General features: G+C 38.2%; 1 protein-coding gene across 4 annotated transcripts in view; it reads right to left on the bottom strand.

The window, feature by feature from the left end:
• The window catches only part of RNF13 (ring finger protein 13), a 160,798-nt gene extending 138,724 nt beyond the window's left edge, over positions 1 to 22,074 (bottom strand). For 2 of the 4 annotated variants that reach the window (XM_025913353.2, XM_086674520.1), the window contains exon 1: positions 21,246 to 21,405. The gene's annotated coding sequence lies outside the window, so the exon portion shown is untranslated. Of the gene's footprint in view, positions 1 to 2; positions 80 to 21,245; positions 21,406 to 21,868 lie in introns of those variants that run through there. The other 2 variants (XM_086674518.1, XM_086674519.1) reach the window with 2 other exon arrangements.
• Positions 22,075 to 25,161: the final 3,087 nt, after the last annotated feature.

Here is a 25,161-nt window from a genome sequence, read left to right as displayed (position 1 = left end):
ACCTTCAAAGGAAAATTCAGGAGAAAATGATGAATCCTATGATATTATATGCAAATTTTTGTTTAAATATATGCAGTTTCTGTGAAAAAAAGATCCATAGTTATTAACACACATTTTCAAAAAAAAAAAAATCACACACACAAAAAAATAATCACAAAAATCTCCAAGAAATCCTCTGGAGAGAAAGGTTAATAAGTTTAAATCCTTCAATACTATCATGTAGCACCTAAACTACTGGGTTAAGTCAAATTGTATTACTAGACAACATTACTTACTGTAAAAATGACTTCCTAACTGATGAAAAGAATGACAAGTGGAAAGACTGTTAATTATAAAAGCTTGTCACAAAAACAAAAACGTTCCCCAAGGGGTAATCTCTCTTGAAATCAAGTATGACCCTTAAAGAAACCTGGAAGCTACTCACGGACTGTTATGAAAAGGGGTTCCTTTCCTATAGGAGACTCTCCTATGCTGCTCTGATAGCCACCCACATACGCTTGTCTGTCACAATTCAGTATACTCTTGGTTGAGTATAAAAGCTGTACCTGAATGAACATAAGGCTTCTCAGTTAAGATATATCTTATGCTGATAAGCCATGTTCCCAGCCTGTATCCTTCCACAAAGCTAGTGAAACCTGATGTCAGGTTACACCCATTTAGAGTGTTATTATCAACCAGAACCCCTGACTCATCATGCAGAGTGGGTGTTATACCTTTCTTCCCCATTACAATTCTCATCAGTCTCTGATCTTCGAATTTATTCAATTACTGCAGCCTCTATAACAGAATTCAATAAAGTATTATTTGTTGTGACTCTTATCACTCCCAAATAGAATGCATTCTATTGAAGACATTCTTTTTTCATGATTTTATTTAAATTCTAGTCCGTTAACATACAGGATAATATTAGTTTCAGGAGTAGAATTCAGTGATTCATCACTTACATATAACACTCAGTGCTCATCATAACAAATGCCCTCCTTAATACCCATCATCCATCTAAACCCATCGTCCACCCACCTCCCTCCATCAACCCTCAGTTGTTCTCTATATTTAAGGATCTCTTATGGTTTGTTTCCCTCTCTCTTCCCCACTCCCATATGTTCATCTGTTTTGTTTCTTAAGTTCTATATATGAGTGAAATCATATGGTATTTGTTTTTCTCAGACTTTTTTCGCTTAGCATAATATACTGTAGCTCCATCTACATTGCTGCCAATGGCAAGACTTCATTTCTTTTTGATGGCTGAGTAATATTCCATTGTATGTATATACACACACCACATCTTCTTTATCCATTCATCAGTCGATGGACATTTGGGTTCTCTCCATAGTTTGGCTATTGTTGATAATGCTGCCATAAACATTAGGGTGCATGTAACCCTCTTTGAATCTGTATTTTTATATGCTTGGGTAAATGTCTAGTTCTATTTTTAAGTTTTTGAGGAACCTCCATACTGTTCTCCAGAGTGTCTGCACCAGTTTGCATTCGCACGAACAGTTGCAAGAGGTTCCCCTTTCTCCAAAGAGGACGTTTCTTTAGAACGTTTTTGAAAAAGCACACAGAAAAGCCTTCTAATAAAATTGAAGCCACCAATTCAGCCCCTCTGGCCAACCTAGTGGTCTAAGTTTTAGCAAGCACCTTTAACCTGACTGATTAACTAAACCTTTCTTTGTGGTTCTACAGATCTTGCATTGTTTGCTAATAAGACTCAGAACCAAACCCTGTTGTACAACCTCCCCCCCCTCCCCCCCCCCCCCCCCCCCCCGCCACACCTCAGTACACAACCTCTGAGCACTGCAATGATAACATCTGAAAGCTGACACCACTGAGTCTGCACATAATTAAGAATTGCTACAGACCACTATGCTCCCCTTTTACTGATTAACTGCCCTGATGTTCCTTTAAAACTCTTTGGGCCTGGCACAAACCTTGGAGTTTGTTTTTGGACAAGAATCTACCCTCTCCCCAGGTGGCGTTCCTCCTAAATAAAGCTCATATTCCTTTCCTTTTTTCTTTTTCTTTTTTTGGGCCAAGTTTTAACTTAAATTCCAGCTAATTAATATACACATTACTAATTAACATAAACATTAGTTTCAGGTGTAGAATTTAATGATTCGTCACTTATATACGATACTTGGTGTTCATCACAATCATACTACTTTCCGAACAAAAACAATCTCTTGCGTATTGGCCTTCCAAGCAATGAGCAGCTGAACTTGGGTTTTTTGGTAACAAAATCTTGCTAGTTACACATATCTACCTCTTTTCCTCCATCCCACCTTCTCTCTCTCTCTTTACTCTCTTTCTCTTTCCGTCTTTCTCCATAATTAACAAAAATAGGAGTATTCACTCTAAGTATTCACTCTAAGTATTCCTAAAATCAGAAGTCTACATTTCTTCAAAGGAAGTATTTAGTAGAGAAAATGCAAAAAAATCCTTGAAAACTACCAAGCAGGTTTCTTAGAGGTATAGCCATCATCACAATCTCTGATCATATCCAACTGTGCCTACTACTTGACAGAACTTCACCCATTATTAACAGACATTTTATCTGAAATTAGCTTCCTGACTGTCTAAAGTTTTCCAACTGGCAAATTCTCATTCTACTTTCTGTTCGTTCAGTTTATGTCGCCTAAAATGTATTCTTGTCAAAACTATTTTAACCCAATTCTAATAAGACTTCAGAGCTAACTTCAAGCTTACAGGAAATACATAGAACAGGAAAAAAAAAAAAAAAAGCTCTAAGACAAGGTGGGTGTTACCTGAGAGCACTGCACCAATTCCTGTAAAATTAAATGGAATAAACAAAATAGTGTAGTGAGATGAAATGGGAAAACAGCATGAAATATGAAACATTAAATCCAAAAGCAAAAGTTTCAAGCAAACCAATGATAAAAATACAGTTAAGGAACAAGAGGGGCAATGTGAATGTGCTCTAGATATGAGATACATTTCTTTTTTTTTTTAAGTAACTGTTCATTTTCTTGGGTATGATGGGAGTATTGTGGTCAAATGAGAAAGTCCTTATTTTTGGAGATGCATAGTGAAATACTTAGGAATGAAATGTCATGATACCTGTAATTTACTTTAAAATACACAAGTCAAAAAAATTAAACCAGAAGACTAGTGAATGTTAAATCTAGGTGAAGATTATATTGAGATTCATTATACTATTTCTCTGTTTATTATACAAATTGTCAAACACAGAAAAGTTTTTTTAATGTACCGAATAAATCATTTTAACTCTTCAAGGATCTTCTTAGAAGGCCTTCAGCCTTATTTTTAAATGTTGATATAATATACATAAAATTGTTTAAAATGGTAAATTTCGTTCAGTGTTAAGTTCAGGAACAGTAACTACATTTACACTGTTGTATAACCAACGTCACCATTCATCTCCAGAACTTTTCATCTCCCCAAACTGAAACTCTGTAACCATTAAACATGAATTTCCCATTCCCCACTCCTGCTATCCCCAGCAACAATTTTACATTCTGCATATCCTACATACCTGATATAAGCAAAATCACTTTTTGTCCATTTTTGTCTGGCTTATTTCACTTAGCATAATGTCGTCAAGATTTATCCATGTTGTAGCATATGTCAGAATTTCCTTTTTAAAGGCTAAATAATATCCCATTATATGTATATGCCACATTTTGTGTATCCATTCATCCACTGATGACACTTTGGTTGTTTCCATCTTTTGGCTATTGTGAATAAAGCTGCTACGAACTGGGTGTACAAATAACTGAGTCCCTGCTTTCACTCCTTTGGGGTATATGCCCAGAAGTGGAATTGCTGAGTCATTATGGTAATTCTGTTTAATTTTTTGAGGAACTGCTGTATCGTTTTCCACATCAGCTGCACCATTTTACATTCCTACCTGCAATGCACAGGGTTCCAATTTCTTTGCATCCTCACCAACACTTACTATTTTGTCTGTTTGACAATAGTCATCCTACTGGGTGTAAAGTGATATCTCATTTGGTTTTGATTTTTATTTCCCTAATTATTAGTCATGTTGAGCATCTTTTCATATGCTTATTAGCTATTTGTGTGTCTCCTGGAAGGAATAATTATTTAAGTCCTTTGCCCATTTTTAATCTGGGTGTGGATGTTGTTGTTGAGTTATAAAAGTTCTTTATACAGTCTGTATTTATTTCCCTTATCAGATATATGGTTGAAAACTGTTTTCTCCCATTCCATGGGTTTTCTTTTCACTCTGTACAGTATCCTTCAGTGCACAAGTCCAACTCACCTATTTTTTCTTTTGTTGCCTGTGCTTTTAATGTTATATCCAAGATATCACTGCCAAATCCAATGTCATGAAGTTTCTCCCCTATGCTTTCATCTAAGAGTTTTACGTATTAGTTCTACATTTATGTTTTTGATCATTTTGAGTTGTTTTTGTATATAAGATGGGTCCAACTGCATTCTTTTGCAGGAGGATATCCAGTTTTCCCAATACTATTTGTTGAAAGGACTGTCCCCCTCCTCCACTCAAAGGTCTTGACACCCTTGTCAAAATTCACTTAACTATATATGTAAGGATTTATTTCTAGGCTATCATATTCCAGTGGTCTGTATGTTTGTCCTTATGCCAGAACCATACTGCTTTAATCACTGTAGCTTTGTAGCAGATTTTGAAATCAGAAAGTATGAGACTTCCAACTTTGTTTTTTTGTCAATATTGACTAGTTGAGTTCCCTTGAGATTCCATATGAATTTTAGGACATGTTTTTTTTCTACTTCAGTAAAAAATAAAATAAAATAAAATAAAATAAAATAAAATAAAATAAAATAAAATAAAATAAAATAAAATAAAATAAAATAAAATTAAAAAATCCATTGGTATTCTAATAGGGATTGCACTAAATCCACAGATCACTTTGAATAGTACTGACATCTTAATAATACTAAGTCTGTCAATCCATGAACATGGGATATCTATCCATCTATTTATGTCTAATTTCTCTCAGCAATGTTTTGTAGTTTTCAACATATAAGTCTTTTGCAATCTTGGTAAGTTTATTCCTCAGTATTTTATTCTTTCTGACGCTATTGTAAATGGAATTGTTCCATTAATTTCCTTTTGTGATAGTTCACTGATTTTTGCATATTGATTATATATCCTTCAACTTTGCTGAATTTGTTAGTTCTAATAAGGTTTTTTTGTGGAACCTTTATGGTTTTATACATGTAAAATCATGTTATCTGTAAACAGAGATAATTTCACTTCTTCCTAATTTGGTTGCCTTTTATTTCTCTTTCTTGCCTGATTGCTCGGGCTAGGACTTCCAGCACTCTAATAAGGACTAGAAGTGGTAAAAGCAGGCATCCTGGTCTTATTCCTGATCTTAAAGGAAGAACTTTCATTTTCAGTCTTTTACCACTGCATATGATATTAAGTGTGGGATCTTCATATACAACCTTTACTATGTTGAAGTAATTCCCTTCTTATTCAATGCTTTTTATCATGATTTTTATCAAATGCTTTTTTTCTCCATTAATTAAGACGGCCATGTGTTTTTTTCTTTACACTGTTAGTATGATGTATTACTGATTATTTTTCATATGCTGAACCATTCCTGAATTCTAGGAATGCACTTGATCATGGTGTTGTTGAATTTGGTTTGCTAGTACTTTGTTGAGGATTTTGCATTAATACTCATAAGAAATACTGGTCTGTAGTTTTCTTATGGTATCTATCAGTGTCTGGCTTTCATATCAGAATAATGCTGGTCTTACATAATGAGCTAGGAAGTATTCCCTCCTCTTCAACTTTTTGGAAGAGCTTAAGGACTGGTATAATTCTTTTTTAAGATATTTGGTAGACTTCACCAGGGAAGCTATCTGGTCCTGAGCTTTTCTTGCTAGGGAGGTTTTTGATTATTGATTCAACCTCCTTACTAGTCATAAAATCTATACAGATATTCTATTTCTTCATGACCTAGTCTTGGTAAGTTGTCTGTTCCATTTCAACTAGGTAATCCAATTTCTTGTTCTACAATTATTCACAGTACTCTTTCATAATTCTTTTTATTTCTGTAAAATTGGCAGTAATATGTCCCTCTTTCAGGTTTGATTTTAGTGGAGCCTCCCTTTTTTTTCTTAAAGCTATCGAAAGGTTTATTAATTCTGTTGATCTTTTCAAAGAACCAACTCTTGATTTTGTTAATTTTCCCTTGGCCTTGTTTTGGAGAACTTGAGCACCCTGGCTGCCACACATAATTATCTGTACAGCTGAAGAGCACAGATGCCAGTTACTCATCTAATGCTGGTCTGGTATTTGCAAAATTTTAAAACTTCCCCAAGCATCACAGTAAATCCTAAGCTCACTTTAAATCTATGACAATACCATACAACTCATCTACACAAAAATACAGACTAAAACTTCATTTTACAAATGGGGCTGCATTTAATGAATGTTTAGGACCAATATTACTTTCAGGAAATTCCTTTCCAAACAATGTTTAATTCTGAAGATAACTCACATCCTGACATCAACTAGTTTAGTGCCAAATAACACTCATGAAACAGCTAATCAGCTCCATAGGAAAGCCTCTGAGTAAGCTCTTATTCTACTGATTCCCAAGCGACATTCCTGAGCATCACTAGCATTCCAAAAATGGATCAAAATACTCCACTGCTAAAATAATGGTAATCTCTTCCTAGTTTGCCAAAAGATTTAAAGGATAGTAATTTCAATTTGGTTTTCTCCATAAATGTATCTTATACTACACTAAGCATCAAAAGCAAGCATTAACAGAAAATACATGTGAACAGCTAGTTAATGACTTTAGTGTAAAATTTATAATAGCCAAATCACATTTCATAAAATAGGTTTTTTAATAAATGTGCTAATGGTCATGTATGTATATTGGATACATGTGGTACTATGTTTCCTCCAAAATAGTGTTCTCAATTCATACAAAAATTGATTATATCAATAACTTCATAGTGTTCCTTAAAAAGCATCATGACTTCCAAGAGTTTTAACAACTGGGAACTACTAATATACTGTAGTTAAAAAAAACAACCCAAAAAACTATGCTGTATGGGAATTTAAGAAATGGTTTAGAGGCTGTCATGAGCAAAAGTGTTAGAACAGAAAAAACAACAAGGCTTAACTTTTTAAGCAAAAATAAGATACCTAATAGTTCTTTGCAAAAAAACCGAAGATTGATCCAAACTGAAAGCAAGCCTCACCTAAGATTTTTAACTATTGCCATCAACCAAAGCAAAATTTTTTCAGATTCCATGAAAATGCTTTACAATTTTATTTTTCCAACAAATGAAACAAAATGAACACATTTTTAATTTCAAAAGGTTAGCAAATAGCAAAACATCAATTCTTTCCAAACTCAGGGCTTCATACAAACTATTCCCAATGTTTTGTATGTAATCATATCAACTTTTCTCCCCATAGAAACAATACTGTTTTTATTTTCTTTACATATTACCTGCATGTTTTAAAACTTTTGTAAAGCCTATTTATATATTGTATACCAAACAAAAATCTAGAAGAAAATGCACAGAAATCTTAACAGAAATCCATTACACTTCAAGTTTTCTAAGTGTGCATTACTTTTATGCAAAAAAAAAAAAAAATTATGAGCAAGCAATAAGGTCTTATAATTCACAAGTCTATTCACAACTTAAAGATCTGAAGTGTGCAATCAAAAGAAGTGCAAAAAAAAAAAAAAGGCGGATCTTGAGCTGAGAGTTAAGAAATCTAGCTGTCGTTTTCTCTCTGTAAGCACTGCATAATACTCAAAAGGTTCCATCCCACACTACAGTTCTTATAGTTAGTTGCCATAAAGGTCAAATGTAGCAGCTATTTGGGCTCTGAGGAATGTGCATCAGTTGGCAATAAGTCACGATGAACCACAGATGATATCAACTGTGATGCCATAGATTACCAGCACCCCACTTCCACTGGCAAAGAGCTCAGCACTGTGCTCACACCCAAAAGCATGACCAAACCAATACCAAAACTTCAAATTTTTAGGTCTGTCTCCTGGAACCACTCCAGGGATTAATTCTGTATTAGCAGAAATTCAATTAGGAGACAGAAACTATAAAGTAAATTAAATACAGAATGTTTAACAGAAGTAATTAGTAAACTAAGATGTAGTAAGGGATGGCAAGGCGCGAGAGAGAAGGATTCTATACTTTAAATATATACAGTTTAGGGGCGCCTGGGTGGCGCAGTCGGTTAAGCGTCCGACTTCAGCCAGGTCACGATCTCGCGGTCCGTGGGTTCGAGCCCCGCGTCAGGCTCTGGGCTGATGGCTCAGAGCCTGGAGCCTGTTTCCGATTCTGTGTCTCCCTCTCTCTCTGCCCCTCCCCTGTTCATGCTCTGTCTCTCTCTGTCCCAAAAATAAATAAAAAAACGTTGAAAAAAAAAATATATACAGTTTATAGTACGCAATTATAAGTCAATAAAGCAGTTTTTAATTTTTTTAAGAAAATTATTAAACTATGGTTTTAGTTTTTCCTGATTTTTTCTTCTGTATTTGGGGCACATGGCTGAGGCAGACCATCACCAGATGTCCTCAACCATATGTACTGCCGACAGACTACGCAGCAAGAACAGGAAAAGGAAAACACAAGTCACAGGAACTAGGAAGGAAAAAACCCTTTCTCTAGTAAATTCCCTCTAGCACCCTGTCTCCTCCAGCATCCTGTCCCCTCTAGGACCCAATAAAGCTTAATATCATGCTCTTTGTAAAGAACTTCTTAGAGTCCAGTCCTTTATCGTGGAGCAGGTGAGTTTGGAGTAGAAAGATAACAAATTGATAATTGACATGATTATCTTTCTGTTCATGACAGTATTTAAATAAGGCAGTGCTTCTCTCATTTAACAATAGGAAAAAGAGGAAAATGAATATATGGCCATTAGCCTGTTATTAAGGCACAGACTCTCTTTCCAGTTCTGAAAGAGCACCCATAGTCTCATTGAAGTAGCATTTATTTTTAAAAGCCACACAAATTTCATATTCTATTCTAGGCTATTATCCATGTATGTTTAAAATAATAAGTGTTTACAATTACACAACAATTGATTATTATGTTTATAAGTCTCTAGAAGCTGCCCATATTCCTTGGCTGGTAGGCCCCTTTAACCACCTCCAAAACCAACACTGGCAGATGATACCTTTCGCATCACATTATTCTAAACTCCTCTTCTGCTTCCTTCTTCTAAAGACCCTGCCTGGAGAATATAGGATAATCTTCCTACCCCAAAGTTCTTACCACATCTGCAAAGTTCCTTTTATCACATGAGGTAACATATTCACAGGTTCCAGGTGTTAGGATGTGGACATCTTTGGGGTCATCGTTCTACCACAGTAATTGTCCCATTTCTCATCAAATTTTCAACTTATTCATTTAGATCAGTATGGGATTATACTGATTTCATTCAATGGGTTATAATCTGCCATAGTAATTATTTTTTGATGCTTAATTGTTCCCGACTTGGCTCAAACAGCTTGTGTCTTTTTTTAAATGTTTATTCATTTTTGAGACAGAGAGAGAGAAAGAGAGACAGAATGAGCGAGGGAGGGGAAGGAGGGACAGAGGATCCGAAGCAAGCTCAGAGCTGACAGCAGCAAGCCCAGTAATGTGGGGCTCGAACTCACGACCATGAGATCGTGACATGAGCTGAAGTGAGATGCTCAACCGACTGAGCCACCCAGGCTCCCCAGGCTTGTGTCTTTTTTATATGTCTCCATCATTCTTGAGCCCCTCTTTGTTGTCTGACAAGATTTTCAAGTCTCATCTTGTAGTTTTCCTGCCTCAGCCCTAAAACTAAGCCCTTTCTCCAAGGAGAATATCCTTGTTTGTAGGAATTTTACATTAAAGTATTTAGAGCATCAGGTCAACAACTTACTCCCAAATGACTGAGGAAGAAAAAAAAAAAAAAGGTCGCTATACTGTTCTTACAACTTTTCTGGAACTTTGTGATTACTTCAAAATAAAAAAATCATACATTATTTTATATTAATCATGCCTTCCGAAGTTCAAAATAAATTATATGAGGTTTGTGTAAATATTAGTGCAGATGACTAAAAATTTACCAACTACAAAAAAATCTAGAATTCACTAGTATAATCAGAAGATCACTTAACATTATGCTGGAAGGACACCCCAAACTTCATATTTAGGATAATCTCACATCATAAAAATAAAAATTATTTAGTGTTCCACTTTCCAACTTCATATTTATCAATATGATCCCATTCATTTGGGAGAAAAGTAAAGGACTATTAAAACCAATAAATGTTACAAAAATCAGTCATGTCTCCATACAGCAGCAATGAATAATTGAAAAATGAAATTAAGAAATAATTCCATTTATAAAAGGTATCCAGAAGAATAAAATACCCAGGAGTAAACTTAATCAAGGAGGTAAAAGACTTGTACACTAAAAACTATAAAACATGGCTGAACAAAATCAAAGGCCTAAATAATGGAAAGATACCCCATGTATTAGAAGACTTAATGTTGTTAAGATGGCAATACTACCAAAAGAAATCCACAGATTCAGGGGCGCCTGGGTGGCTCAGTCAGTTAAGCATCTGACTCTTGGTTTCAGCTCAGGTCAAGATCTCAGTGTGCAGGGTCGAGTCCCGCGTCGGGCTCTGCACTGACAGTGTGCAGCCAGTTTGGGATTCTCTCTCTCCCTCTCACTCTGCTCCTCCTCCCCCTGCGCTCTCTCCCTTTCAAAATAACTAAACTTTAAAAAAAATCCACAGATTCAATCCATTCTGTGTCAAAATTCCAATATCCTTCTATTCAGGAATGGAAGTCATTCCTCCAATTCTAACGGAATTACAAGTCCCCAGTAGTCAACAGAATTCTGGGAAAAAGAGAACAACGCTAAAGGACTCATACTTCCTGATTTCAAAATCTTACTGTAAAGCTACAGTAACCAAAACGGTGTGGAATGGGCCTGAGGATAGACATGTCAACCAATGGAATTAAGACCCAAAACAAACCCATACGTCTATGCCCAAGTGGTTTTTGACAGAGGTGCCATGACCATTCAAAGGGAAAACAATAGTCCCTTCAACTGTACACCAAACTCAAGATATAATAAGTGAAAATTAACTCAAAATGGTTCGGTGACCCATGAAATACGAACTAAAATGATAAAGCTCTTATACGAAAACATAGGAGCAAGTCTTCATGACCTCAGATTCAACAATGCAATCTTTGCTAGCACATCAAGAGCCAACAGCAAGAAAAAAAATTGGGCTTCATCAAAAGGAAAAACTTTTATGCATCAAAGGACATTATCAGGAAGTGAAAAGACAACCCACAGAATGGGAGAATACTTTTAAATCATATCTTCTAGGGGTCTAGAATTCAGGATATATAAAAACATTTATAACTCAATAATAAAAAGACAAACATCCCAGTTAAAATATGGGTAAAGAACTTGAATAGACATTTCCCCAAAGATATACAAAGGGCCAACAAGCACATGAAAAGATGTTCAACGTTATTCGCCATTAGGGAAATGCAAATCAAAACCATAGTGAGGGGCGCCTAGGTGGCTGTCAGTTAAGCGTCTGACTTGGGCTCAGGTCATGATCTCACGGTTTCTGAGTTTGAGCCCCACATCGGGCTCTATACTGACGGTTCAGAGCCTGGAGCCTGCTTCAGATTCTGTGTCTCCCTCTCTCTCTGCCCCTCCCCTGCTCACAGTCTGTCTCTCAAAAATAAATAAATGTTAAAAAAAATTTTTTTTTAAGCTATAGCAAGATACCACTTCATACCCACAAGGATGGCAACAATATTAATTTTTAAATGGAAAAGAACAAATGTTGTGGCAATGTAAAAACTGGAACCCTCATACATTACCAGTAAGTTGTAAAATAGTTCAGCCACTGTGAAAAACAGTTTGGTGAGTCCTCAAAAAGCTAAACACAGGACTACCATATGACCCAACAATTCCACTCCTGGCATATACCCAAAAGAAATGAAAACTGGTACTCAAAACAAATCCTTATGTATGAATGTTGCCAGCAACAATACTCACAACAGCCAAAGGGTAGAAAGAACTCAAGTGTCCATCAACAGATGAATGGATAAAGTGTGGTATCTACAGGGGCACCCGGGTGGCTCAGTCGGTTAAGCATCCGACTTCAGCTCAGGTCATGATCTCAGGGCTTGTGAGTTCCAGCCCCGCATCAGGCCTTGTGCTCACAGCTCAGAGCCTGGAGCCTGCTTTGAATTCTGTGTCTCCGTCTGTCTCTGCCCCTTCCCTGCTCATGGTCTGTGTCTGTCTCTCTCCCTCAGAACTAAATGATTTAAAAAAAATTTTTTTTTTAAAGTGTGGTATATACATACAACAATTACTTAGCTGTAAAAAGGAAAGAAGTAGCAACACCCACACCAGTGTTGCTGTAACAAGGCAGAACCTTGAAAACAGCATGCTAAGTGAAAGGCCCAGACACAAAGGTCACACGTTATATGATTCCATTTCTAGGAGGCTTCCATAATAAATAGGAGATATCTATTAAACCTAGCGAAACAGAAAGCGTATTTGTGGCTGCCAGGGGTTTGGGGCAGCAGTAAATGGGGAGTAACTGCTTAATCGGTATAGGGTTTCATTTTGGAGTGATAAAAATGTTTTGGAACTAGACAGAAGTGGTAGTTGCACAACAATGTAACTGTATGAAATGCCACTCAATCGTGCACTTTAAAATGGTTAGTTTTAGGTTATATGAATTTCACCTCAAAAAAATTTTAATTAATGTTTATAATAAATGTTGGACAAATGTGTAAATTACAAGCACAGTTCTTTTCTGAAAGTCGAACATGTAAATTCAAGCACAGTAACTAGGCAGATAAAGTACTCTTCAACATTTAATGAGGTATTTTACATCTAAGCAAAGTAAGAGTTCAATTCCCACTCTCTCTCTCATGACTTGATTTAGAAACATTCATCCATCTCGTGGTGTTTCTCCCTAGAAATTCATTTCCTCTATAAAAGTTTAACTGAATATCTCAATTATTAGAAACTGAGCCTGAACTAGAGCCATATTCATTCAAACTTCAACAAGTTTCTAGCCCTTTAGAGCGGATTCTAAATCAAATTCTTATAACTGACCAGTTCTCTTACTTCAATAAGTAGACTACCCCAAAATTTCAGTTGTCTCTTCAACTTATATTAATGTGGTTATTAACATTTAAATGTCTTAGTGTTCAAATATTTCATAGTTCTGATATCCTAAAACCACAAAATTAACATTTGTCCTCAGAGTTAAGACTGATTTCCTCAAGCAGGGCTATATCATTGAAATAACATATCTTTCTTGTGTACAATTCTCTTAAGAGGAATGTAAAGGTAGATATACAAATGCCTAATCATATTACTTCCTGCATAAAATTTGTTAACAGGTTAAACAACTTTCAGAATAAAGTTCAAAACTAAACTGTAGCTTAGAGAAAGTTTTCCATAACGTCTCCAGCTTTGTCCCTTGCCGTTCACTCTTCCTCAGTCTTTCTTCTCTAACCAGATGAACTTTCTCTTCTCACAGCCTCTCATTATGTAATGTGCCTTCTCTATGTCACCACAATGTGGCAAAACTAAATTGTTCATGACTCCCATTATTCTTTAAACTCCTTGAAGTTAGAGATTATAGCCTTTTCTCATTTGTATACTCAGCACCTGGCACAAAATCAAAGGCTGTTAGAAAATTAAAGTACGGAAATACGGATAACTATTAAGATCCATTATTAGAGTCTAAAATACTATGGTTTGTGACCATTCCAGAGGAGTTGGGGAGTGTAGTTCTGAAATACTATGGCTTCTGGGGCATCTGAGTGGCTCAGTTAGTTAAGCGTCTGACTTCGGCTCAGGTCATGATCTCAAGGTTTGTGAGTTTAGCCCCACGTCGCACTCTGTGCTGATAGCTCAGAGCCTGGAGTCTGCTTCAGATTCCGGGTCTCCCTCTCTCTCTGCCCCTCCCCCACTCATGCTCTGTCTCCCTCTCTCTCTCAAAAATAAACAAACATTAAAAAAAAATTTTTTTAATACTATGGCTTCTTTTTCCTACATAATGGCAAAAAGGGAAACTATACATTAGGTTTTGTTTGGCTTCATTTTTAAAAATTATAATGCAGTCTTATTAGTAACTAACATCAAATAGATAACATTAATTTTGTAGACATATTTTTTAAATATCCACCTCATGAATTCAGAATATAAATTTAGTCTGACTACCATCCAATGGAAGCTCTTTTATCTGCATTAGTAAAATGAAACATTACTACAATCGACATTTTTTAAGTCTTAAAAGTAGAAATTCTTTGACTAAAAAAGTTCCAACATCATTTTATAAATGAGGAAATGAACTGAGAGGTGCAGTTATGTAGTCACCCAACTAATTAGTGGGCAAGTTGGGTCCACCCAGATTCCCTTAATGTTGATGCTTTCAGCTCCAATATAACTTTATTTCCATTTCAACCTCATAGACAAGCAGGCAATGCAATTTACAACATCCTTCATTTTTTCCCAATCGTCAATCTAATGAGTACTTGGATCCTTAACACTTACTACATTTAACTGATTCCTTTATCTTTAAGATTTGTTCCCTTTAACATAATTCCTTCTCCCTATCATGGATGTTTAATGAATACCTACATTTGCTGAGTATAAATACATCAAAGTCATCCCACTGGGAAGACGAGGAAATGGGTAGACACACATGAGTAAGAATAACACAGTCCCTTATTTCAAAGTGCTCTACAATATTAGTTACAATCTGGTATCGTACTCTTATTATCTTTTTAAAATTATGACCTTATACATACATAGTATAAGAAAGATCTAATTGGGGTGCCTGGGTGGCTCAGTTAGTTAAGCGTCCGACTTCGGCTCAGGTCATTATGTCACAGTTTGTGAGTTTGAGCCCCACATCGGGCTCTGTGCTGACAGCTCAGAGCTGGAGCCTGCTTTGGATTCTGTGTTTCCCTCTCTCTCTGCTCTTCCCCTGCTGATGCTCTGTCTCTCTCCTTCAAAAATAAACATTAAAAAAAAAGATCTAATTACTTTTCATTATTAAAATATACATTATTTCTCCCTCTAGAAGATAAGGTCCATGAGAGCCAAAGATTTGTCTCTTTGGTTCACTGATACACTCTGAGTGCCTAGAACAGGGCCTTCCATCAAAGGTACTTAAATATTTGTTGAGTGCATGAATGCTATAAGTATTAGGATCCAAATAGTAGGATGGAAGTACTATTTCCAGTAATGATGTGACAAAACATGTAAACCTTTCCTTACCCTAATGTGTGTGCCTAACCTCCAATTTTTTATTTGATTGGCCAATTACTCAGACCTTATATTAAACAGAACTAAAATTAGTTCACAGATGGGTAAACTATACTGTTTAACATCATGCCCTACCCAACTGCATCAAACCCTAGTAAATCTGCCAAGAAACCTATAAGCCCTGGGGCGCCTGGGTGGCGCAGTCGGTTAAGCGTCCGACTTCAGCCAGGTCACGATCTCGCAGACCGTGAGTTCGAGCCCCGCGTCAGGCTCTGGGCTGATGGCTCAGAGCCTGGAGCCTGTTTCCGATTCTGTGTCTCCCTCTCTCTCTGACCCTCCCCCGTTCATGCTCTGTCTCTCTCTGTCCCAAAAATAAATGAACGTTGAAAAAAAAAAAAAAAAGATTTAAAAAAAAAAAAGAAACCTATAAGCCCTTCTACTACTTAGACCTGAGCCCTTTTTCAAGTATAAAAGGTCTCCAGATGTTTTCCTTCTTTCCTGTAGCAGCTCAGAATTGGGATTATCATTCTCATCATTTTACAGAATGAAAAACTGAAGCCAGAGAATGGTTAGCAGAAAGTTAGATTCGTTCACAGAATCTCTATTCTTCCTACCACATCATGCAGCCTTCTCCTGTTATCCTTTGAGACTCTTCTCCCACATTCCTGGCTATAAATACAATCTCTCTGGGTCCCCTCTTCTTTGCTGTCCCCATAATAAGCACACAGGCTCTCTGACTGTAAAGGTTTTGCTATTAATAATTCAGGGTAACAAAGACAAGAGGGCAAAAATAACAAATCTGGAGATGTTACAACAATTCAATGCTCAACATGTGTATGTATAAATGCCTGGTACTATATAAAAATCATAGCATCTTTCCAAGTTCTTACTGTGAGAATCCCAAGCCTCCAAATTTACTGGTTCTCTTCTGAAATAGTAAATATGAGCACCGCTAGGTTTCCAAAATTTTCCCTCTCTACTACTTTCCCTTCCTTCCTCCCAGGACACAAAATATATTACAGGGAGAAATAGTGGGTACATCTCTATCAAGTGAGAAATCTGTATTTCTAAGGACCTTCAGGAGTCACATCACTCCTATAAAATTCTGACCCACAGGAGGATGACTGCCTTAGACCATCTCCTCACAGTGTGAAAAATTGGCATTTTCTCTTTTTATGGAATACACAGAGCTCCGAGCTCCCACTTTACATTTCCAAACATTTGAACAACTCCTCAGTATCAAAATTAAAATCCCTATCATAAATTCTCCTCCTAGGGGCACCTGTGTGGCTCAGTTAAGCATCTGACTCTTGATTTCCGCTCAGGTCATGATCTACAGTTTATGAGATTAAGCCCTGCATCAGTAGGGCTCACAATGACAGTGTGCAGCTTGCTTGGGATTCTCTCTCCGCCCTTCCCCTGAATGCGCGCATGCTCTCTCTATTAATTGATTAATTAATTAATTCTCCTCCAACATTTGCTTCTACCAGGACTTGTTCTTCATCATAATATTTTTTTTTCTTTTTTTTTTTTTCAACTTTTTTTTAAATTTATTTTTGGGACAGAGAGAGACAAAGCATGAACGGGGGAGGGGCAGAGAGAGAGGGAGACACAGAATCGGAAACAGGCTCCAGGCTCTGAGCCATCAGCCCAGAGCCCGACGCGGGGCTCGAACTCCCGGACCGCGAGATCGTGACCTGGCTGAAGTCGGAGGCTTAACCGACTGCGCCACCCAGGCGCCCCAATATTATTATTATTTTTTTTTAATAACATCACTATCTTAGGCCCATACTCGGGTCAGTTCCCAATGTTGATGTCAACATTTCTCAAATCTATACCCTTCATTATAATCCCACCATCACCTTTTCTTGTCTCAACTACTCTAATTAAACTCCAGGTATTCCTACCTCCAGGCTTAAGCTCCTTCACTGTATTTCTGCTCCATTTTCATATCCATAAAGAGGGCTTCTTCTCAACTAAGAATAGTGTACAAAATCTTTATCTGGCATTTAAAGATCTCCATACTTTGCATCGATCTACCTTTACCAGCCTGTACCTTAAACATCCAACCTCAGCAAATGTTCTCTGCTTTCCTACCTCTATTTATTTGCTTGGGTAGCATCCTTATGAAGAACTCTTTCCTCTCCCATCCTCCTCCAACTGCTAATAACCTTTCAAATGATCACATCCTCAACATAAAAGGAAAAAGGCTGAGGCACATATCATTCATTGAACACATTCTGTTCAGTGTTTTACAAATGATCTTAATCCCCACAAAAACATACTGGCTTAAGAGTATATTTTTGAGGAAGGAATTGAGGAAATGGAGGGCCAAAGGAGCTTACCCAATCTAAACAAGCAAGAATCCAAAATAACCTCATAGTATTTTGTATTTTTTAATAAAACATGGCACAAGATGGACAAGCTTGATAGTCAGGATGCCTAGGTTCAAATTCCAGTTACTCCACTAGCAATCTGTATGAACTCAGCAAGTTATGTACTTGTAAGGTCTTTATTTCCCCATCTATGAAAAGGAAATAATTGTACTACTTACCACATCAGTAACAGAATTACATGACATAATGTAAAGTGCTTAGAATTGTATTTGGCCCATAGTAAAAAAAATCAATGTTAACTGATATTAGTGTTGTTATTTTATCTATAGGCTATAATATGTGAACTGACAATACCAATTATATGTTCTTATTGTTCCCAAATCAACTTTTGGGCAAAAGCTGTACAAAGCTTGGGCGCCTGGGTGGCTCAGTCGGTTAAGGGTCCGACTTCAACTCAGGTCATGATATCGCAGTTTGTGAGTTTGAGCCCTGCGTCAGGCTCTGTGCTGACAGCTCAGAGCCTGGAGCCTGTTTCAGATTCTGAGTCCCTCCATCTCTTGGTCCCTCCCCTGCTCATGCTCTGTGTCTCTCAATAGTAAATAAATGTTTAAAAAAAAAAAAAATTTAAAAGCTGTATAAGCTTAACAATATATTTTTTTAAATTTGTTTTAATGTTTATTGATTTTTGAGAGAGAGACAGAGAATGAGTGGGGAAGGAGGAAAGAGAGAGGGAGACACAGAATCTGAAGCAGGCTCCAGGCTCTGGGCTGTCAGCACAGAGCCCGATGCGCGAGGCTCGAACTCACGAACAGTGAGATCATGACCTGAGCTGAAGTCAGACTATTACCGACTGAGCCACCCACGTGCCCCAACAATATATTTTATTATTGCTCAATAAATATTTGCATAACACAGGAATTTTTAAACAATGATTAAACTGCCATGCTTTATTAAAAGAGATTCATTTGTCTATTAGTTCTGTTTCCTCTTTTGGGGAAACTAACAATACTTCCTAACTTTCTTCCCTTTTTTAGGCCACATGAAACTACCATATGCAATGCCACATGGTAGTAATATGTCAACGTTTATTTATTTTTGGGACAGAGAGAGACAGAGCATGAACGGGGGAGGGGCAGAGAGAGAGGGAGACACAGAATCGGAAACAGGCTCCAGGCTCTGAGCCATCAGCCCAGAGCCCGATGCGGGGCTCGAACTCACGGACCGCGAGATCGTGACCTGGCTGAAGTCGGACGCTTAACCGACTGCGCCACCCAGGCGCCCCGGTAGTAATATGTCAAATGGCACAAAACCATTATTGAGACTCAAACTTATTTGTCTTCTGCTATATGTTACTAACTCCCAGGTTTTAAAATGTCCAAAATGACACTTTTTATTTACACACCAATCATTTCTAGGTCATAGTAACATGAAGCAAGTATATCATGATATCTGTCCAGGCCATTTCATTTTATACATCTTTATGGCAAGAACTGTAAGGCATAAAATATTTTAATTCAAAGATATACACTTATCATACCCTTAGTCCTACCTTAACTTTGCTAAAATGAGTGCCTGAAAAGCTTCTGATAAGTGTATTACCCTGGAATGCAGAAAAATATCAAGGAAGGGTGTTGAATGCTATTAACAGTGTAAGCCCCTCCAAAATGCTTGAGAGAAAGAACTTTGAACAAGGATAGATGAGAACTTATTCCAAACCCTTCAATATTAAACCTCACAAACCAAGATTATGTCCATACGATTTACTATTACATATGGTGATACCACGCTGGCTGGCTTCAGATAAAGACAAAGTTAAAAATACACATATTAATAAAACACTTGTCATTCCTGACTTGGAAATAACTGAGCTCCTACCCAATCGTTTCAAAGACGAACAAGCAAACAAAAACAGACCCCCAAAAACTCTGAAGCTTAACTATGTAACAGACATTTTATTTCAACAAATTCCTACAATTCTTCCCTTACTCACAGGTAAAGTCACAGAATCAGCAAGGAGCAGAGCTGAAAGCTGGACCCAACCATATTAGGGATCCAGTGTTTTCCATAATCCACAATGACATGGTATACATTTGCATCACTCTCTTCATATACACATATTTTATTAAAAAACTGAAAGAAAAGCTTCAAAAGAATAGTCTTACTCCATAGAATGTCCTCTGATATTTTTTCTCTTTCTAATGTTAATGTCAATGTGCTAAATTGATTCCAAAACCCATTAATAAGTCTCCATGGGCCCCAAACTACAACACTGCACTACAATAAAAAAAAAAAAAAAAAACTTTTTTTTTTTTAATGTTTACTGAGGGGGGGTACGGTGAATAGGGGAGAGGCATAATGAGAGGGAGACAGAGAATCCGAAGCAGGAGGCTCTGGGGTGTCAGCGCAAAAGCCCTATGTGGGGCACGGAACCTACCAACCATGAGATCATGACCTGGGAAGAAGTCAGATGCTCAAGGACTGAGTCACCCAGGCGCCCCTGCACTACACTTTTTACCTCCCGTTTAAAATTCCTTTTAACTGCTACAACAAGTCTAGTTGTGTTTCTCTGAAATGGAACTAATCTTCCCAACCCATTAAAAGCTGTCCTTAAAAAGATAAAACCCTTGAAAGCCCTTTAAATCTTGAATTGATCTATTTCTCTACTACAACCCTTTGGAGGCACACCCATCTTAGTTATTTATATTGTATCAAAAACTGCAGATGTTCTCCTTGGAGAACAACAGATCATTGTTGAAAGGAATGCGTTAGTTTTCACTGTTCCTGCTGCATCACTGAGGAACATTTCACACTCAGGGCAAGTTTGGGGCAACAGAAACGAACCTGAGCAGCTGCCCACGGTGCTGAAACGGAGGATGAAACAATAATTTTGGAAATTTACTCCTGCCAGATTAGGACAAAATAAAGGAATTCACCAAAAACTAGCAGAGAACACTCAGTGGCTGACACTTAAGTTGCTTGAATGCTTCTGGGATAGCTTGGCTTTTGTGTCTGCCCACTCCCTCACTGGGACAGAGTTCTTACATCAGTGCAGGTCAACTCCGTAAGTGCCCTGGTAGAGCTGCTGGCTTTAAGAGGACTGGGACATGGAATCTGTCCCTAGTAGAGTCGCCTCCCACCTTCAATCTGAGCTTCCAGTCGGGGGTGGAGGAAGGTTACAAAGAAGGGAGGTGACTGCCCTCCTTTTTTCAAAGGCTACATAGTCCCCGCAACTGTAGTCAAGCGATATCGCCCGGGGACTTTGCGGCAGGTGACTGACCAAGAGAAGCCTTCCAAACATCTTCCCAGGCTCCTGCCACCGCAGGATGGGAATGTGAGAAGCCAAACAGATAATACAACAACTTTACACACAAATTCAAAGGGTGGGGGTGGGGGAGAGCGGGAATCTGCCGTCAGAGGGCAGAGGGTTTTTGTTTTTGTTTTTGTTTTACCTTTTGCAAAAAGCCTATTTCCTCCGCACCCAGCCTGGGGAGGAGCAGTAAAGACCTCAGCAGCCGGGCCGCCACGGAGGGCCGGTGAGGGGGTGTGTTCCCCCCGCCAGGCCCCAAAGGAATCAATCCCCTGCCCGGCCGCCGAGAGGCCAGAGAGGCTCTTACCTGGAAGCCTGGCCCCGCAATACAAATAGGCTCGCCCACCGCGTCGCTGCGGGAGAAGTCCCTACCCTGACTTCATGACTGAATATCCGCACCGACCCCCACAGCCGGAATCGAAGTGGGGACGACAACACCAAGGCTAGACGGAAGTCCCGCCTCGCGGGCCTCATTGGCCGGCACGCGAAGACGAAGAAAAACCATTGGGCCACAGAGCTGTTTGCTAAGGCCCTTCCCACTCTCACACAGCGTCTCGCAGCTTGCTCCAGCTGGCAGGGAGAAAAGCCCAGTTCGTGGAGTGGCGTCTTGGCCGCGTGATCGGTCTTCCCGGGAAAGGAAGGGAAGGGGGTGGGGGGGGGGGTGCTTCTGCAGCGCAGCTGAAGGATCCGCTTTTTGGCAGGGGAAGGGGCAGGCTGGCGGAGGGGATTGGCTGTGAAAGCCTACCACCCACTGTTCGTCCCCAGGCGTGGAGGCTGTGGGGTCAGCAGGGGACCATACGGAGCGGCCAGGGCCAGCCGGCTTGGTCCGCTCTGGCTTTGGGACGAAGCAGCCCGAGACCCAGCTGGCGGGCTGCCCCTGGGCGGGGCTGGCTCTGGCACTGTTAAGTCTCTTCCCTGCACCACACTCACCCGACTGGCTGAAGGGGCGAGGACGAAACCTCATCCCCACTGCATGGAGTCCAGGCTGAGATCCGATGGATGGGATCAAGTCCCACCAACGCCCTAGATAAGAGTCCGGGTCGCGTTGTTAGAGATGCGAGCAGACTGAAGGCTGAAAGCGAGTACCCGGACGCCTGGCTCGGAGCCGTGCTGACGTCAGCACTCCGGGCCTGACACGCGCCATCCCCGGGACTCAGCAAAAGTCAAACCGTGTGATTAAGCCCTAGGTCAGCCTTTTAAAACCCGAGCCTCCTTTTGGCGAGCCAAAAACAAAACAAAACAAAACAAAAAAACTCTTCCTACCGCCCTTCTGATTAACCTTCGGACCCGAGTATTCCAATCTTAAACCAAGCTACTTTGAAATTTAAACTACCTGGATTGGAACATCCTCACTGATTAACCAGTTACCAACTAGCTACTTTAAAGAGGCACTGTGCGCTTACGGCAAAGAATGCCAGGAAACCTAAATTCTGGTCCTGCTTCTGCTTCAAAATAATGTCCCTTTAAAAATCCATTACAGGCTTCGCATTCTTCAACCTCATCTTTTCAACAAAGGAGGGACTAAAGGGGGTTATCACCAAAAGAACCACCTGTAGAACACCACTGATGTAACTTGTAACCTTGATTGCCCTCGGGATACCTGCGTGGCTGGGACAAAAGAATGGGAGGAAAACTTTCCCTACTGTGTATGCCTTTTGAATTTTGAACCTTGTGAATATTATGTACTCAAAATTTAAACACAAAAAATATTAAAAATAGAATTCAACAACGGCCATCAAAGGTACTTTGCTCTCTTATGTATTATGGGTACATATTCTATACATTCTTTGATTTTCATTAGTTATGAAGACATTCAATACTTAATACACAGATCTACCTCTAAGAAAGTCATAAATAAAGGGGCACGTGGGTGGCTCAGTTGGTTGAATGTCTGACTTTGGCTCAGGTCATGATCTCACTGGTTTGTGGGTTCAGACCACCGGCTGTCAGCACAGAGCCTGGAGCCTGCTTCTGATTCTGTATCTCTCTCTCTGCCCCTCCCCTTCCTGTGCTCTGTCCCTCAGGAATGAATAAACATTAAAAAATATATATTTTATTTTAAAGAAAGTCATAAATAAAAATCAGAATTGGGAAGGAAAGGGAGGGGGGAACAAACAGAAAATCAGAATTTTTTGATTACATAATATTACATAAATATTACATAAAGGCTAGTGTAATAAATGCAAACATAGCCACAATATCTATAAGCATTTTATTAAATTATCTCAAATTGGTTTTATGTTAAATCAGAGTTCTTGAACGACATCAAAAAAAGCAAAAAATAATATTGTCCACATTTTACATGTTAAAAAAATAGCTTTATTTCTTAAATAAAAGCACCTTTAGTATAGATCATTTTAATCTGACTTTATTCTCCTCTTCAGATCACAACAGGTATAGTTCTTCTAGTTATGAACAAGGTAATGTGCGAGCTGTACTGCATTTATGCAGAATTGTGCAGTTATTGTCTGCAGAAGCAATTATTCTCCCCATTGTGCTGACTGAAGATAAATTGGAAGAAAATAGATTGGGAAAATGTACCAATTTGTTTAAAAGTAGGTTAGAGCAAGATGGATAGATATCTTAGTTACATAGTTTTCAAGAACATGAAGTGTTAATATGGCACATGATATTAATAGTTACTAATTATCTCTGTATATTAAAAAACAAATAAAGGAAAATTAGCTTTTAGGACTTCGTATCTCACAGTTTGTTTGGGTTTTTTTACATCCTCCTAAAAGTAGAAACAGATAGCATGTGAAATTGTAGTATTTCCTACCTCCAAATATTATAAGACTGCAACAACAACTAAAAAGACAAGATACCCAAATGCCTAATTGTCTAAAATGGCTTAGAAGTAGTTCTCTCTAGTGCAAAGAATGCAGGCAGTGTCTTTAAGCGCTGATATCAACTAGAAACGTTAAGATGATTCTCAACCTTATTATATTTGGAGTCAGAAAACAAATGGTAATTTTACAATCAGAATAAAACCTATTTTCATTTTGAAAAGAAAATAAAATTATTACTGTGATAAGGAATGGAATCCATAAAAAATCCATAGGAGTTCATATATGTAGGAGTAGGCACATTTGAAAAAGTACAAAACATAACTAAAACTGTTCTAGGGAGTTTTGGGCCAACATTTAGAAAAGACTCCCAATTCTTTTTTTTTTTTAAGATTCCCAAATCTTTACCAGATTCCAAACTAATGAATAAGTTCATCTTGTAAGATATATAGTGAAAAGTTCAGAACACGAAAAGACAAGTATCAGTCAGGTTTTTCAACAATGCTTATTTTATTTATTTTCAAGGGAATTGAAAAAGGTCAGACCAAAAAAAAAAGTCTGTTTCAAGTTAAATGCCTTATTGGGATGTCTGGGTGGCTCAGTAGGTTGGGTGTCCGACTTCGGCTCAGGTCATGATCTCACGGTTCGTGAGTTCAAGCCTCGCATTGGGCTCTGTGCTGACAGCTCAGAGCCTGGAGCCTGCTTCGGATTCTGTGTCTCCCTCTCTCTCTCTCTCTGCCCTTCTCCCACTCATGCTTTGTCTCTCTCAAAAATAAATAAACATCAAGTTAAATGCCTTATAAATGATCTGGTGGCTGTTTCCCTTGGGGTGAGTTGCCTGCCTCTTCCCTCCCTCTCTCTCTCTCTCTCTCTTTACCTAAGATGAATGACATACAATTTCAACTTTTCCTTTCTTATTTGGGACACTGAGAAGCAGTCTTCCTCTATTTGCTAACAAAGTTATTACAAAATAAGCAAGCAAAAATTTGTGTGACATAAAGTTAATAAAGATGGAAGAACTCAGGAGTGTGCTTTGAGACAGTCATTTTGGGAAACAATTTGGCATTATCTGGAAAGGCTGAAAAAGAACATTTTCTATGACACAGCAATTCCAACCCAGGGACTATACCCTAAAGAAACACACACACACACACACACACACACACACACACACAAAAGAAACAAAATAAATTCACATGCAGGTACGTTGTAGTGAAATTTAAAGAAGATAAAAGAAAAACAGCAGTTCTGAAATAACAAAACAACAACAACAACAAAGGATGGCAGCTGACTTTCTCAATAGCAACAACAACAACAACAAAAACCCTGGAAGTCAATGAAATAATATCTTCAAATACTTAAATAAAATAATTACAATCGTCAACCTAGAATTGTATGCTGATTGCATCATTTAAATGTGAGGGCAAAGTAAAGGCA

Source organism: Puma concolor, chromosome C2 (assembly GCF_028749965.1).
Source record: "Puma concolor isolate L17-30 chromosome C2, mPumCon1.1.hap2, whole genome shotgun sequence".
NCBI lineage: Eukaryota > Metazoa > Chordata > Mammalia > Carnivora > Felidae > Puma > Puma concolor.
This window is presented reverse-complemented; position numbering and strand designations above follow the sequence as displayed.